Genomic DNA, 15689 nt, shown 5'->3' with positions numbered 1-15689 from the left:
GCTCCAATCCTCCAACCCTGGCAACATCCTTGTAAATCTTTTCTGAATCCGTTCAAGTTTCACAACATCTTTCCGACAGGAAGGAGACCAGAATTGCACGCAATACTCCAAGAGTGACCTAACAATGTCCTGTACAGCCGCAACATGACCTCCTAACTCCTGTAATCGGTACTCTGACCAATAAAGGAAAGCATACAAAACGCCTTCTTCACTATCCTATCTACCTGCGACTCCACTTTCAAGGAACTATGAACCTGCACTCCAAGGTCTCTTTGTGCAACAACACTCCCTAGGACCTTACCATTAAATGTAGAAGTCCTGCTAAGATTTGCTTTCCCAAAATGCAGCACCTCGCATTTATCTGAATTAAACTCCATCTGTCACTTCTCAGCCCATTGGCCCATCTGGTCCAGATCCTGTTATAATCTGAGGAAACCCTCTTCGATGTCCACTACACCTGCCATTTTGGTGTCATCTCCAAACTTACTAACTGTACCTCTTATGCTCGCATCCGAATCATTTATATAAATGACAAAAAGTAGAGGGCCCAACACCGATCCTTGTGGCACTTCACTGGTCACAGGCCTCCAGTCTGAAAAACAACCCTCCACCACCACCCTCTGTCTTCTACCTTTGAGCCAGTTCTGTATCTGAATGGCGACTTCGCCCTGTATTCCAAGACATCTAACCTTGCTAATCAGTGTCCCATGGGGAACCTTGTCGAATGCCTTACTGAAGTTCATATGGATCACATCTACTGCTTTGCCCTTATCAATCTTCTTTTTTACTTCTTCAAAAAACTCAATCAAGTTTGTGAGACATGATTTCCCACACACAAAGCCATGTTCACTATCCCGCATCAGTCCTTGCCTTTCCAAATACATGTACATCCTGTCCCTCAGGATTCCCTCCAACAACTTGCCCACCACCGAGGTCAGGCTCACTAGTCTATAGTTCCCTGGCTTGTCTTTACCGCCCTTCTTAAATATTGGCACCACGTTTGCTAACTTCCAGTCTTCCAGCATCTCACCTGTGAATATTGATGATACAAATATCTCAGCAAGAGGCCCACCAATCACTTCTCTAGCTTCCCACAGAGTTCTCAGGTACACCTGATCAGGTCCTGGGGATTTATCCACCTTTTACCATTTCAAGAAATCCAGCACTTCCTCCTCTGTATATCTGCAACATTTTGCAAGATGTCAACATCGATTTCCCTGCAGTCTATATCTTCCATATCCTTTTCCACAGTCAATACTGATGCAAAATATTCATTTACTATCTCCCCCATTTTCTGTGGCTCCACACAAAGGCCGCCTTACTGACCTTAGAGGGGCCCTATTCTCTCCCTAATTACCCTTTGGCCTTAATATATTTGCAAAAACACTTTGGATTCTCCTTAATTCTATTTGCTAAAGCAATCTCATGTCCGCGTTTGGTCTTCCTGATTTCCCTCTTAAGTATACTCCTACTTCCTTTCTACTCTTCTAAGGATTCACTCGATCCATCCTGTCTATACCTGACACATGCTTCCTTCTTTTTCTGAATGAAAACCTCAATTTCATTAGTCAGCCAACATTCCCTATAACTACCAGCCTTCCCTTTCAACCCTGACAGGAAGTTACAGCCTGGAATCGAATCGACGTGTTCAGCGTGGTTTATATCCAGAATAACAGATATTCTGGGGTGTGTTACAGACTGGAATGTAATTGAGGGGTTCAGCGTGGTTTATATGCAGATTAACAGATACCCCGGACTCAATTACAGCCTGGAATGTAATTGAGGAGTTCAGGGTTGTTTATATACAGATTAACGGATACCCCGGAGTGAGTTACAGCCTGGAATCTAATCGAGGGGTTCAAGGAGGTTAGTATACAGAATAACAGATAGCCCGGGATGTGTTACTGCCTGGAATCTAATCAATGTCTGTTCACTTTAAGATAGGACGGGTTTTGCTGAATCAAAAGTATATCCACAGATGCCAGCTAAAAGTCAGACTGTTCGAAATGTAAAAATTAGCTGGGAAATGGAAGCCTGAGCTTTGGTTGCTGTTTTGACAGCAATTCAAATACAATAAAAGGCTTTAAATAATGCTCAGAATATCCGAAGCCAATGGAATTTGAATATTATTATTCGTACACCTGGAAATCAATCAAATTATAAGAATAATTGTATCATGGGAAGTAAATAAATCCAGCATTTTGAAAATAGAGGGAGAGCTGCTGCCATCCAACAGCAGATTTACTGCTGTAGAGCAGGAGTGCTAACTGACCATCTCAAACACTCTCTATCAAAGACACATGTTCATGTAAAACGTACTTGCATTAAAAAAAAATGACCCAGGGAGATCAGCAGCTGAAAGAGTGAACACAGCGGGGAAGATAGAGACTATGTAGTCTTGAGATTGTAACGTTTAATATGTGGGTAGTTGGAACAGTATATTTTTTACAGAGTTGGAGTCTGATAGTAAGTAGCTAAGAAAAGAGGGGCTTGTATTTGCGAATAGTTTTTGTTTAGTGTTCACTATAAAAGTTAAGAAACTAACTTGCTAATTTTTGTTTAAATAGTGGAATGTAGGAGATCTGTGTCACTCATATGTTAACAGATTACGATGTGAGGAGAGCTTTTCTGGGTGTTTGGTTTTAATTAACAAATGGGTTTGACTCCAGCTTGCAAATGTCCATTCCCACTAACCCCATTTCCCTGCAGTTGGCCCATATCCTTCCAGTCCTTTCGTATCCACATATTTATCCAAATGCTTTTGAAATGTTGTTAATACACTCCCTCAGCCACATCTTCTGGCAGCTCATCCACGTACCAGCCATTTATGTAAATAAGTGGTCCCTCAGGTTCCCTTTTATTCCTTCCCCTTTAACCTTAAACTGGTCCCGTCTCGTCCTTGATTCTCTAAACTTTGGAATAGACTGAGAGCATTCACCCTATCCATACCCCTCATGATCTTATACAGCTCTATAAGGTCCCCCCAGTCTCCTACACTCTAAAGAAAAGGTCCTAACTTGTCCAACCTTTCCCTATAACTCAGACCATTGGGTTCTGGCAACGTCCTTGTAAATTTCTTTTGCACTCTTTCTAATTTCATGATATCCTCCCTATAACAAGTTGACAAAACTGAACAGAATACTCCAAGTGCGGCCTTACTAATGTCCTGTGTAACTGCAACATAAATTCCCAACTTCTATACTCAATGTCCTACCTGACGAAGGACAGTGTGCCAAAAGCCTTCTTCACTGCCCTGCCTACCTGTGACTCCAATCTCAAGGAACTGTGCACATGAATTCCAAGGTCTCTCTTCCCACTATACCCCTTAAGGCCCGCCCATTCACCGTGAACCTCCTGCCTTGATTTGAGATTCCAAACTGCAAGATCTCACACATCTATATTAAATTCCATTTGCCATTTCTCAGCCCAGTTGCCCACCTGATTAAAGTCCTGCTGCAATTTCTGATAAACTTCCTCACTGATCATGCTGCCACTTATTTGAGTGTCATCTGCAAACTTACTAATCATACCTTGTACATTCTCAACCAAATCATAGATAACAAACAGCTCTGGACCCAACCTCCAGTCTGACAAGTATCCTTCCATTCATCCCTCTGCTTACTATCAACAGCCCAACTGTGTATCCAATTGGCCAGTTCCACGTGATGGAACCTTCCAGAGCAGCCTGCCATGTGGAACCTTATCAAAGGCCTTACTGAAATCCATAGACACTACGTTAACCGTTCTGCCCTCATCAACATTCTTGGTCACTTCACCAGAGGACTCGAAGAAATTTGGGAAGCATGATTTTCCACTCACAAGTCTATGCTGACTGCTCCAAATCAAACCCTGTGTAAGTAATGGGTGCAGTCAATGGTATGCTGTCCTTCATTGTAAGATGATTCGAGTACATAAGTAAAGCCATCTTCCTGCTGTTGTAGAGCCTTGCTGAGAGAGCATTTGGGGCACTCTCTACAGATTTGATCTCCTTTGTAAGGAATGATCTCCTTACCACAGACACGGGTGATGGTAACATGAGGATAGAGTGAAGAAGCTGAGTGTTTAATCTGTAGAGCAGTGAGAGACGAAGAAATGGTGACGCTGAAACACGAGGAGTGGCAGTGATCACTTATTTCCAAAAGAGACATTGACAGGGAGAGAAATTCCATACTTTACCCAGGATTGATTGGTGTGATTTATTGTCACGTGTACCTCAGTACAGGGAAACACTTTATTTATGAGCAGTGGAGACAGATCATAGTAAGCATGGCCAGACAGATCATAGGGTGGAAATAGACTTGGACAGAGTAAGGCATACAGGTTACACTGCACAGGACATGCACTAGACAAGATTAACATGAACAAGATCACCATTATTTGAACTGAGAGAGTCGATTCATCAGTCTAACGTGACCTTCCTAATAGTTTATATGCCTTTACTAACTCTCCCCACGTTATTGTGCAGTCGGCATATGAACCCGTACTGAGTGTCATGTTGTTCACCATCCCCAACAGCAGCCAAAATACCTTCCATCTGAAACAGGTAGCCATTCACAACAGCTTCCACCCTACACAGAGAACACCAGGCTATCTTCTTGGAGATGGAAGATGCCCTCTTGAGACTTCACACAAGACATATGGCTTCCCTCCTCACCACTAGAAAACCACGTTAAAGTCCCACGTGTGTATCATAAACAACGGAGCAAGGAGGAACAACGTGGAGCAGTCTGTCTGTGCAGCCTCTGCCCCACTTGTTCATCATGTTGGAACATCATTTAGGAGACCCTTAAGACTGCCAATGTTGGAGATCAGAGTAGAGCGTCGATTGCTGGAAAAGCACAGCGGGTCAGGCAGCATCCGAGAAGCAGGAGAATCGACGTTTCGGACATAAGACATTGATCAGGAATCAGCATCAATTACCTCATTCTGCGCTCTTGTAAGTGCATTGAGGTGGGAATGGCCTCCTACTGTTCCTGTATAAGGGACTCAAGGGACTGACTGGCTTCTTCCTCGTCCGATTAGACAGGGCCAAGGGCCTGATTGGGTTACTCCTGGTTCCTGTTTGACAGCTAGATGTGCTGACAAGTGTGACAATGCTGCAGCTTAAAGATTTTATTTTTATCCTGGTTTCTTTTAAGAGAGAGATTGAACAATCGTTACCAAGCTGGTTAGTTAAGACCACTTGAGTAAACAGCTAGGGAGGCCTTAGGTTTATTTTAATGCAGCCTGAATGGTTGTGGCCAGCTCTCACAGATTAGGATCTCTGGGTTTTGGTTTCTCAGTAACATCAAAAACTATAGTGGTCTCCAAAGAGTTGGAAGCCTCAGGGAATGTCTCCTGGCTGCTACTCTATCTGAATTTTCTCTTGATGCTGTTTTCAATTCCTGAATTTTCCTTTTTGCTAAGGGCTGTGTTTATGGGAATTTCTTATGTTGGACTAGTTCATTAGTAATAGCTCCTAGATCGATTATTCTGTTTAGTTGTCCAATACAATTACGTTCTTCTAAATTCCTCTTTCTTTGGTTTTATTTTATCTTCCGCGTTTAAATAAATGGTGTTTTCTTCACACCGAGTGTTTTGACCAGTCACATTGCATCTGCGACAGACACTTTATATTTCCTTTAAAATAAGAAAACATCAGAGTCTAGGTTACCGCCTTCAAATATTTTCGAGGGGCTCTGGTGTGGACCATCACACTGGACTCCTTCTCTTCCTGAGTGATAGGCTGGAGGCACTGAATCGGCTGTCCTTGTTCTTCTCCAAAAGTTTCAATGGACTAAATGGCTTCCTCATATTCCTGTGAAAACAGCGTGAGGTGGTGAATGAACTCTTGTTTTACTGTGGCAATGTGCAGTGTCAGGAAGTGCTGTTACATGAATGTTATGGACACTTTAACAGCACAGGCCTCAATGGAGTCTGGGTCTTGTTGCACATGGACACAAACCAGTTCAGGAACTGACGGGGGATAAAATGTTCTGAACATTGTGTAATCTTCACCGACCATCCCCAATTCTGATCTTATGGTGAGGAGGGTGGGGGCGGGGAGACATTGATGAAGCAGCTGAAGATGTTTGTGAAGAGGAAGCTATCCTGAGGATCTCCCACAGAGCTGACCCAGGACTGAGATGATGAACATCTTCCTTTGATCCCAAACACTGGAGAGGTTACTCTGATTCACATTATGTCCAGTTTTGTTCAGCTCCTTGATGTCAACAGAAGTCAACCACTGCCTTGATATCGGGGCCAGTCATTTTTATCTGAACCCTTGAGTCAACCTCTTTTGTTCATATCAATAGGCCATGGTATAGGAACAACACGTGTTTTCTTCAAACAAATGGTATTGAATGTCAGGGTTTCTCTTCTCAAGAATGTTAGGCAGCAAGACGACTGAAAGTGTTTGAAGAGGAGGTAGATGGATATTGACCTGTCAGAGAGTTGAGGGCGATGAAGAATTGGGTATAGAAGAGGATTCCAGACCGAGAGCAGATCAGTCACGATCTTAGTGAAGGGCAAGGCAGGTTTGGGGAGTAAATGACCTGCCCCTGTTTCTGATGTTCTCCCATTCTGTTATTGGAAAGTTAGTGGGTGTTATTTTCATGAATGTTCTGTTGCAGACAGGGAGACCAGAGGATTCTGTGAGCCATCCCTGGGTGACGTATGGGGAGTGAAGTTGGGTCTACCACATGACCAACAAATGGAGCACAAGTTGCAGAGAGCGGAAGCTCTGTGAAGAGAGATGAGGGGTCTCTTTCATACCCCGCCTGGGTTTTCCAATTACATTTCCCAAATCACCTCAAACCGTGTGGGACAGTCTTGAAGGGCTGAATGGTCTCCTCTGTTTCTGTGCACCAGGTTATAGGAGTAAGTACCCTCCAACTGCTCCTGTCTAGCAGGTTTGAGGGGCTGAATGGAACACAGGAACATGGGACTGAGGAGCAGGAGTGGGTCATTAGTTACATTAAGCCTTCTCCACCAGGCACTAAAATTGTGGCTGATCAGGTTGTGGTCTCAGCCTCAGTTTCCTGTCTCCATCCCATTATGCATGACTCACTTCTCTGTCAAATATTTACCTAACGCAGCTTTCAATCAACATGAACATCAAGGCACGATAAACTTCCAGCGAAGAGAATTATGACTTGAAAGGTCCTTTCAGAATTTTTTGTCATTCCTCTTTAAGACTCAGAGAGTCATGCAGAACGGAAACAGACCCGTTAGTCCAATCTTTTCACTCTGGTCAGATATCAAATCTGATCCAGTCCCATCTGCCAGCATTTGGTCAATATCCCTCCTCTCAGATACTTTTTAAATGTGCGATTGTAACCGCCTTCAGCACTTCCTCTGACAGCACTTTCTGTACACACACCACTCTCTGTGACAAACATTTATCTTCATGTCCCTTCTAAATCAATCCTCCTCACCTTCAACCTATGCCCTCTTGTTTTGGAACCCCCTATCCTGGTGGAGCAGAGTGTGTTAAACACTTTCTTAACCCCACTATTTATATGAGATGCAAATTTTAATAAATTAAACCTGACGGCCTAGGTTTTCTGTACTGCAGCACTGCCAAAGGCCCAGCTTTTAATTGTTTAGGTCATGTTCTTGTTTGATTTACCAAATCCAATGCCTCGCATTAATTCAAACTAAACTCCATCTGCCACCCCTCAGCCCAGTGTGTGATATTACTGCCACCTCCCCCTAGCATCACTCGACAATACCCATAAAGCTGTAACATTATTCTCCTGTGGGTTTGTTCATCAGACTGTCCTGACATGCTGGGACATACCTCTGGAACAGGCAGGACTCGAATCCAGGCCTTCTAGTCCAGAGCTAGGCACACTACCACACAAGTTCAGGAATTGGAATCAAATCCAGAGCTCTGGCTCAGATAGAGGGACACTACCCAATACAACTACCATAATCAGATTTTGGGTCATATTTTCGAGCCCATTTTCAGTTCGGTGTGGATGATTATAATCAGGTTGCCCTTACTGAATTACAAAAAACACTTTGTATTATTAAACAAATGCAAGATATTTGTCTCAACTGTAGGATATTGAGTCTATATGCTATGCTATCGAAATTAACTATGACCATCTTTAATTGCTATTATCTAAAGTCTGCAATATTAAGGAAAGAAATCCTGCAGCCACACTCTGCCCAATGAAGGGTCTCAAATAGATATTTATTACTGAACACCAGAGACGAACGAAGACCTTAATTTCTGACTCCAAAACACCGATCACTCTTACCCACCTCTAACGTGCGACTGCCCTCTTCCTAAAACAATGAAGTGACACCAGGCCGCTGATTACTGTCCAGCCTCTCCTCCCCACTGACTGTGTCTGCAATCTGTTCCTCCTCCCCCGAACCACACAAGGCAAACCAAGCTCAGGGTCTTTGAGATAATCAAGGCCGGAGTGTGCAGGCTTCCTGGAGAGGGGGATGGGCATTTTAAAATTGAAGGAGGAGGGGGAGGTGGCAGTAATATCACACACTGGGCTGAGGGGTGGCAGATGGAGTTTAGTTTGGATTAATGCGAGGCATTGGATTTGGTAAATCAAACAACAGCAGGACCTATACAATTAAAAGCAGGGCCTTTGGCAATGTTATAGAACAGAAACCTAGGCCGTCAGATTTAATTCTTTAAAATTTGCATCTCATATAGATAGTGTGGTTAAGAAGGTGTTTAGCGCACTTGTCTTCATTGGTCAGACCTTTGAGTATCAGAATTGGGACGTCATGTTGTGGTTGTACAGGACATTGGTGAGACCTCTTCTGGAATACTGTGTCCAGTCTGGTCATCCTGCTCGCTCATTCAATAGGCACACCACCCTCTGGGTGAAAAAGCTGCCCCTTAGGTCACTTTTAAATGTTTCCCCTCTCACCTTAAGCTGATGTCCACTAGTTTTGGTCTCCCCGTACCCTGAGAAAATACCTTGACTATTCACTTTGATATTACTGACGTTGATATTATTAAGCTGGAGAGGATTCAGAAGAGATTAACCTGGATGTTGCTGGGAAAGGAGGGATTGAGCTAGGCTGGGATTTTTTTCACTGAAGAATATGAGATTAAGCAGTAACTTTACAGAGGTTTATAAAATAATGGGGGGTACAGAGAAGCTGAAGGGAGGGCTGATGTCTTTTCCCTAGAGTTGGGGATTCAAACCTGAGGGATATTTTAAGTTGCGAGGAAAAATGATTCGCAAATGTCACGAGAGGTAATTATTTTAGACCGAATCTGGCTTGTGTGTGGAATGAACTTCCAGAGGAAGTGGTGAAAGCAGGGACAGTTACAACATTTAAAGGACATTTAGATCAGTCCATGGATAAGACATCAGTTTGGATGGTGTGTGAGCAGCTGCCCTCTCCCTTCCCCTCTCTGAATGAATCCCTGTTGGTTTTCACCCTCTGCCAATGTCTGTGCAGTGGCGTGTGGAGGCCAGCAGAGGGTGGCATTGCATCACTTTAAGCACCACAGAGACTGCCAGACCTGCCCCACACAGAGACACACAGATGCACACAGCAATTGTTAGTACACAACATTGAGCTCATCTGGTAATATAAACTAAACATAAAGAAATGGTCAATTGGCTTTGTAAACTGTTAAAATATGAGTGACAGAGGACTCCCAAATTCCACTGTTTAAATAAAAACATCAATTCATTTATTTAACTCTGAAACTGAACATTTTACACCAACTATTCACAACTCTGAGACCCCCTTTCTTTAACTGCTTATTACCCTACTCCAACTCTACAGTAATGTACTGTTTCAAAAAGACACTTATTAAAATTACATAAACGTAATTTCAAAACCACACAGCAGCTGTTGTTTCATCTGACCTCACACCAAGATCCTTTTTTCCCATCTTTCCTGGGAAGACTGGCTCTTGTTACAGGATGCTATCGAAGTGTCTACATTTCAGTATTCTGCAACCTGGGAACACATCCTTCCATGACACTGTCTCTCAGTCTCCACCTCTCTGTCTATTTCCTAAACCCCTCCCATGTGGTGATATTTAAACTGAGTCCCCCGCCATCTCTCTCTGGCAGTGAGGTTCATACCCACAGCACCCCCTTGTCATGGCAACAATGGAGATATGGAGCTGTAAATGGGTGGAAGCTGCACATCCTGTCACTTCCAGCCCGGTCTGCAAGTTTCCCCACACTGGGCAGGGATCTAACACAGTGTTACTGAGCAATGCACTGGGGTGGTGTACACAGTCCTACATGCTGGGAGGGTAACTGCTCCTGGGTTACAGATCAATGCACTGGGGTGGGGTACACAGTCCTACATGCTGGGAGGGTAACTGCTCCTGGGTTACAGATCAATGTACTGGGGTGGTGTACACAGTCCTACATGCTGGGAGGGTAACTGCTCCTGGTTTACAGATTAATTCACGGGCGATCACTGCACATCCTGCTGTGCTGGTCAGACTATCTGTGGTTTATAGATAATGCAATGATGTGGTCAGTGCAGCTCCCCGTGCTGGATGGATATGTGGCCTTTGCTCAGTACATCATGTTGGTGGGGTGGATAGGGGGTAAGGTCATGGATAGGTCAAGAAATTCCTCAGAACGTTCTGTCCCTGACATTCTATAACTGACATTCCCCGGAACGTTCTGTCCCTGACATTCTATAACTGCCATTCCCCGGAACGTTCTGTCCCTGACATTCTATAACTGACATTCCCCGGAACGTTCTGTCCCTGACATTCTATAACTGACATTCCCCGGAACGTTCTTTCCCCAACATTCTATAACTGACATTCCCCGGAACGTTCTGTCCCTGACATTCTATAACTGACATTCCCCGGAACGTTCTTTCCCCAACATTCTATAACTGACATTCCCCGGAACGTTCTTTCCCCAACATTCTATAACTGACATTCCCCGGGACGTTCTGTCCCTGACATTGTTCGTGAACGGCCGGACGTCAGTGAATTGAACAAACGATAAGATCCCGAGGGAAGAGATCCCGTTCCAGGGAGAAGGAGACACTGTTCCAAAGGTCCCTCAGGCAGTTAAAGGGGTGAACACGTTTTCCCTGCATTTACATTTCTCCACGACACAGGATCGATCACAATTTAGACCAAAATACAGAAATTCCCAAACTCTGTTTGTCTTCAGGAAACTGGGAGAGAATCCTTCAGGACAGCAACATTCCCACCCTCCGTATTAGGAACTGGGAAGGAGTGACCTGTGTCTGCTCTCGAGTGATCGAGTATGTGGGAATGTTCGAGAAACCATCTGTCCTTATGGATGTGTCTCTGTGTGTTTGGGGAGGGAGGGTTTCTTCTGGTTTATGTCACATTTTTGTCAGTAATTCCGACCTTTCCATTTGTTATTCCAGCTCCAATTATTTTAATAAATCCCTGAATACAGGGACACCTTTGAAAATCTCACTGGGTCCCTGATCAAACGGGTCCCTTTGCCTCCAGGCTGATGGATAATGGGTTTGTTTTCCTTCCTCACAGTTAACGTAGTGACCATCTACGTCCTGCTTTATAAAGATTGTGGATTGTCTCCATGTGTCAGACGTTACCTGGGGGCCATGGCAGCGGCGGATCTCCTGGTCATTATCCTCGACCTGATCCTGAGACACATTCCCATTGTTTATCGGGAACAGTTTTATTTCCTGGAGGACTCCGTCCCCGTGTGTAATATCCACGCCGTCCTGCTTTATGCAGCCACTGACTGCTCTGTCTGGTTCACCATCACTTTCACCTTTGATCGGTTTGTGGCCATTTGTTGCCAGAAGCTGAAAAGTAAATATTGCAGTGAGAAAACGGCGGCTGTGGTTCTGGGAGCAGTGACTGTGCTGAGCTGTTTAAAGAACATTTCCTGGTATTTTATTAACGGGGCTCGGTATTCGCTGATGAACCGCCCCTTGTTTTGTGCGATAAGTGTCGCTGCTCTAGTCTCCAGTGTCTGGCTCGCAATCGAGTTCCTCCACCACATTCTAACCCCGTGTGTCCCATTTCTCCTGATTCTGCTGCTCAATGTTCTCACCGTCAGACACATTATAGTGACCAGCAGAGCCCGCAGGAGACTCCGCGCTCACACCAATGGGGACGCTCAGTCTGACACTGAAATGAGAAACCGAAAAAAATCCATCATTTTACTGTTTGTGATCTCGGCCAATTTCATCCTGTTATGGTCAATGTTAATGCTTTATTCTTTATGGTTCCGGATGGTGTGGATTGTGTATACCCCTGTGTCTCTCCATCCCTTTGTGCAGGAATTGGGCTTCATGCTGCAGCTCCTCAGTTGCTGCACAAACACCGCGATTTATGCCGTGACCCAGACTAAGTTCAGGCAGCAGCTGAAGAATGTGCTGAAATATCCCTTCACCCAAATCCATCCATCCATCAAATTCCCTCATTAATCAATCCATCCGGGATTTTCTCATTTCAGTTCAGTGTTTCAGCGATGGAGCAGCCTGTCGCTATGGTAACAGACTGAGGGTAGCGCTGGTTTGTCCATCCTTATCCCACAGGGGGGTTACAGGGAAACATTTCAATGTTTCTCACAACGCAGGGGCCAGTGAGAAAAGGCACCGTCCCACTGACTGTATCCATTGCTTCCATTAGTAACCAATAAAAATGTTGATTAAAGCGTGCCGAGCAGCAGAGTGACCGATGTTGTTGTGTGTCTTTGTGTTGGAGAAGCTCAGCTGGAGAGAGACAGACTCAGCCCCAAGTCCTGGTCATCAGGGAAGGGGAGGGCACCGCGCCCTGAGCTCAGGAGCTGGGTTTAACTCCCTCTGCACCCCTCCCACTCCAACCTGGCCTCCCCATTTCCTCTCCCCTACTCTTTCTCATCACTTCTCCTCCTCTCCCTCTCTTTCTGCACATTGTCTCTTTCCCACCTCCTCTCCCTTTCACTCTCTCGTCCCCTCTCAGACACTCCTCAACCCCGATTTCTCCACCTGCCTCCACTATTGTTTCTCCATCCCCCTCCCCCCTCTCTCAAATCCCCAACATGAGATTCTCCACCTGCCTCCACTCTTCACTCTCCCCCTCATCCTTACTCTCTCTCTCCTGCCGTCTCTGTCTCCCTCCCGCAATTCCTTCTCTACCCCATTTTCCCTCCTCCCATTTCCCACATCTCTCTATCATCTCACCCCATCCCCACACGCAGACTCACAACTAACCCCAAGTCTCTGGGTTAGAGAAAGAGGGAAGGGCCAGGGGGACAGTGTGTCAGAGAGAGAGGGAGGGACAGAAGGAAGAGAGATTCAGTCAGAGATAAACGGAGGGAGGTGGGGAGAGAGAGACACCGAGGGAGGGGTATCGCGAGTGAGAGAACGGGGAGAGAGCTTGAAGGAGCAGAGAGAGAGAACAGGGGGCAAGAGAGAGATAGGGTGAAATAGGGAGAGAGAGAGAGACAGGGGAGAAGATAATGAGAGGCAGAGGCAATAGAGAGAGAGAGAGAGAGAGAGAGACAGAGAGGTGCGAGGGAGGGAACGAGAGAGAAAGGGGGCAAGTCTTAGAGAGAGAGGGAAAAGGAGAGAGAAAGTGGAAGAGAGCGATGGGGAGGCGAGAGAGAGCGAAGAGGAGAGAGGGAAGAGAGAAAGAGAATGAGGGCTGAGAGAATGAGAGAGAGGCAGGTGTGAAAGTTAGAGGGAGGGGCAAAAAAGCGGGAGGTCGAGAGAGATAGAGGCGGCAAGAGAGAAAGGGTCGAGAAAGAGGGGTCTCGAGAGAGAGAGAAGAGGGGATCGAGACAGAGAGAGGCAAGGAAGCAGGCGGGAGAGTGAGTGAGAGGGCGAGTGAGACAGAGTTTGTGAGGGCGAGAGAGACTGGGCAAGAGTGGGTTAGAGTGGGTGAGAAAGTGATGAGGTGAGTGAGAGAGAGAAAAACGGGATGAGAGAGACATAGAGGTGAGAGAGAGGGAGTGAGAGAGGGGAGGGCAAGACAGAGAGAAGGAGGGGGAAGGAGAGAGGGGGTGAGAGAAAGAAGAAGCAAGAGAGGGAGGCGTTAAGACATCAAGAAAGAGAGATTGGTAAGAGATATTGAGGGGCGAGAGAGGGAGAGGGAGCAAGAGAGACAAAAGGAGCAAGAGACAAAAACAGTGTTTGAGAGAGATGGAGGCAAAAGAGTGATAGAGGAGGTAAGAGAGAGGGCGCGAGGAAGAGAGAAAGGGGTTGAGAGAGAGAGCGCGAGGGCAAGAACGAGAGCGATTGCAAGAAAGAGAGTGTGGGCGAGAGAGAGAGAGAGAGAGGATGAGAGAGAGAGTGTTGTGTTGGGAGAGAGCGAGGGCGAGAGAGACGAGAGAGAGGGAGAGGAATGTCAAGAAGGAGAGAGAGGGCTCCGCGAGAGGAGGCTTGACAGTGAAAGGGTGGGAGAGAGAAAGGGTGTCAGCGAGAGCGCAGGGGCAAGACAGGGCGAGACAAAAAGAGAGAGAGAGAGAGAGGTAGAGTGAGAGAGAGAGAGGGAGAAAAGAAACGGGAGAGAGAGAATAAGGGGACCGAAGAGAGTCAGCGAGAGCAATGTAAAGAGAGAGAGAGAGAGTTAGGGGAGAGATAAAGAGACAGGGTGAGTGAGAGAATGATGGAGCGATGGTGAGAGAGAGGAAAGAGAGAGGATGGGTGAGAAGGAGAGAAGGCTGGGAGAGGGTTGTCGAGAGCGAAAGAGAAGGGACGAGGGTGGCAGCGGTAGAGAGAGGGTGAGAGCGAGGGAGTGAAAGAGTGGGGCAAGAGAGAGGATGTGAGAGAGGGAGATAGCGAGAGAGAGACATGAGAGGAGAGAGAGAGAGAGAGAAGGGCAGACAGAGGGCGAGGAGTCGAGAGATAGAGGGTGAGACAGAGAATGAGCGACAGAGAGATTGAGAGAGAGAGAGGCTGAGCGAGAGAAAGAGAGGAGCTGAGCAATACGGGGGGGGAAGAGAGGTAGGGGATGGTGGTAAGTGAAAGCGAGACAGGGGGCGATAACGAGAGAGAGAAGGGGAGAGAGAGAGAGATGAGGCGATAGTGACTTGAAAGAGAGAGAGAGAGAGAGAGCAAGGGAGGAGATGGCTCCAGAGAGAGAGAAAGTGAGAGAGAAAGAGAGAGAGAGTGACAGAGAGAGAAAGAGATAGAGGGAGACAGACAGACAGAGTGACGAGATGGTGGGTAGAGAGCAACAGAGTGAGAGTGGGCGAGAGAGAGAGAATGTGCAGGGAGAGTGAATGAGCAGGGAGAGATAGGGTGAGGGGGGAGAGAGGGGCGCAAGAGAGAGGGGGCAGAGAGAGAGGTGGGCAAGAGAGAAGGGATGATAGAGAGAGTGGGTGAGAGAGAGAGGGGGCGAGAGAGAGTGGGGGCAAGGAATTGCGAAAGAGACGGGGAGAAAGAGAGGGGGCAACAGAGGAGATAGGAAAAGAGAGGGGCGCGAAAGAGGGGGGTGAAAGAGAGGGGGAGTGAAAGAGAGAGTGGGCGAAAGGAGGGGCGAGAGAGGGTGTGGCGAAAGAGAGTGGGGCGAAAGGAAGGGGAGCGAAAGTGGGGGCGAGTGAGAGAGAGAGTGAGGACGAGAGAGAGAGGGAGTTGAGAGAGAGGGAGAGAGGGGTTGGAGAGGGAGAGGGGGTTGAGAGAGAGAGGGAAGCGAGGGGGGTTGAGAAAGAGAGGGCAAGAGCGAGGGGGGGAGAGAGAGGTGGGTGAGAAAGAGGTGGGGACGAGAGAGTGAGGGAGAGAGAGAGGTGAAGAGAGAGAGGGGA

Source organism: Chiloscyllium punctatum, chromosome 41, assembly GCF_047496795.1.
Source record: "Chiloscyllium punctatum isolate Juve2018m chromosome 41, sChiPun1.3, whole genome shotgun sequence".
NCBI lineage: Eukaryota > Metazoa > Chordata > Chondrichthyes > Orectolobiformes > Hemiscylliidae > Chiloscyllium > Chiloscyllium punctatum.
Note: the sequence above shows the minus strand (reverse complement) of the source record.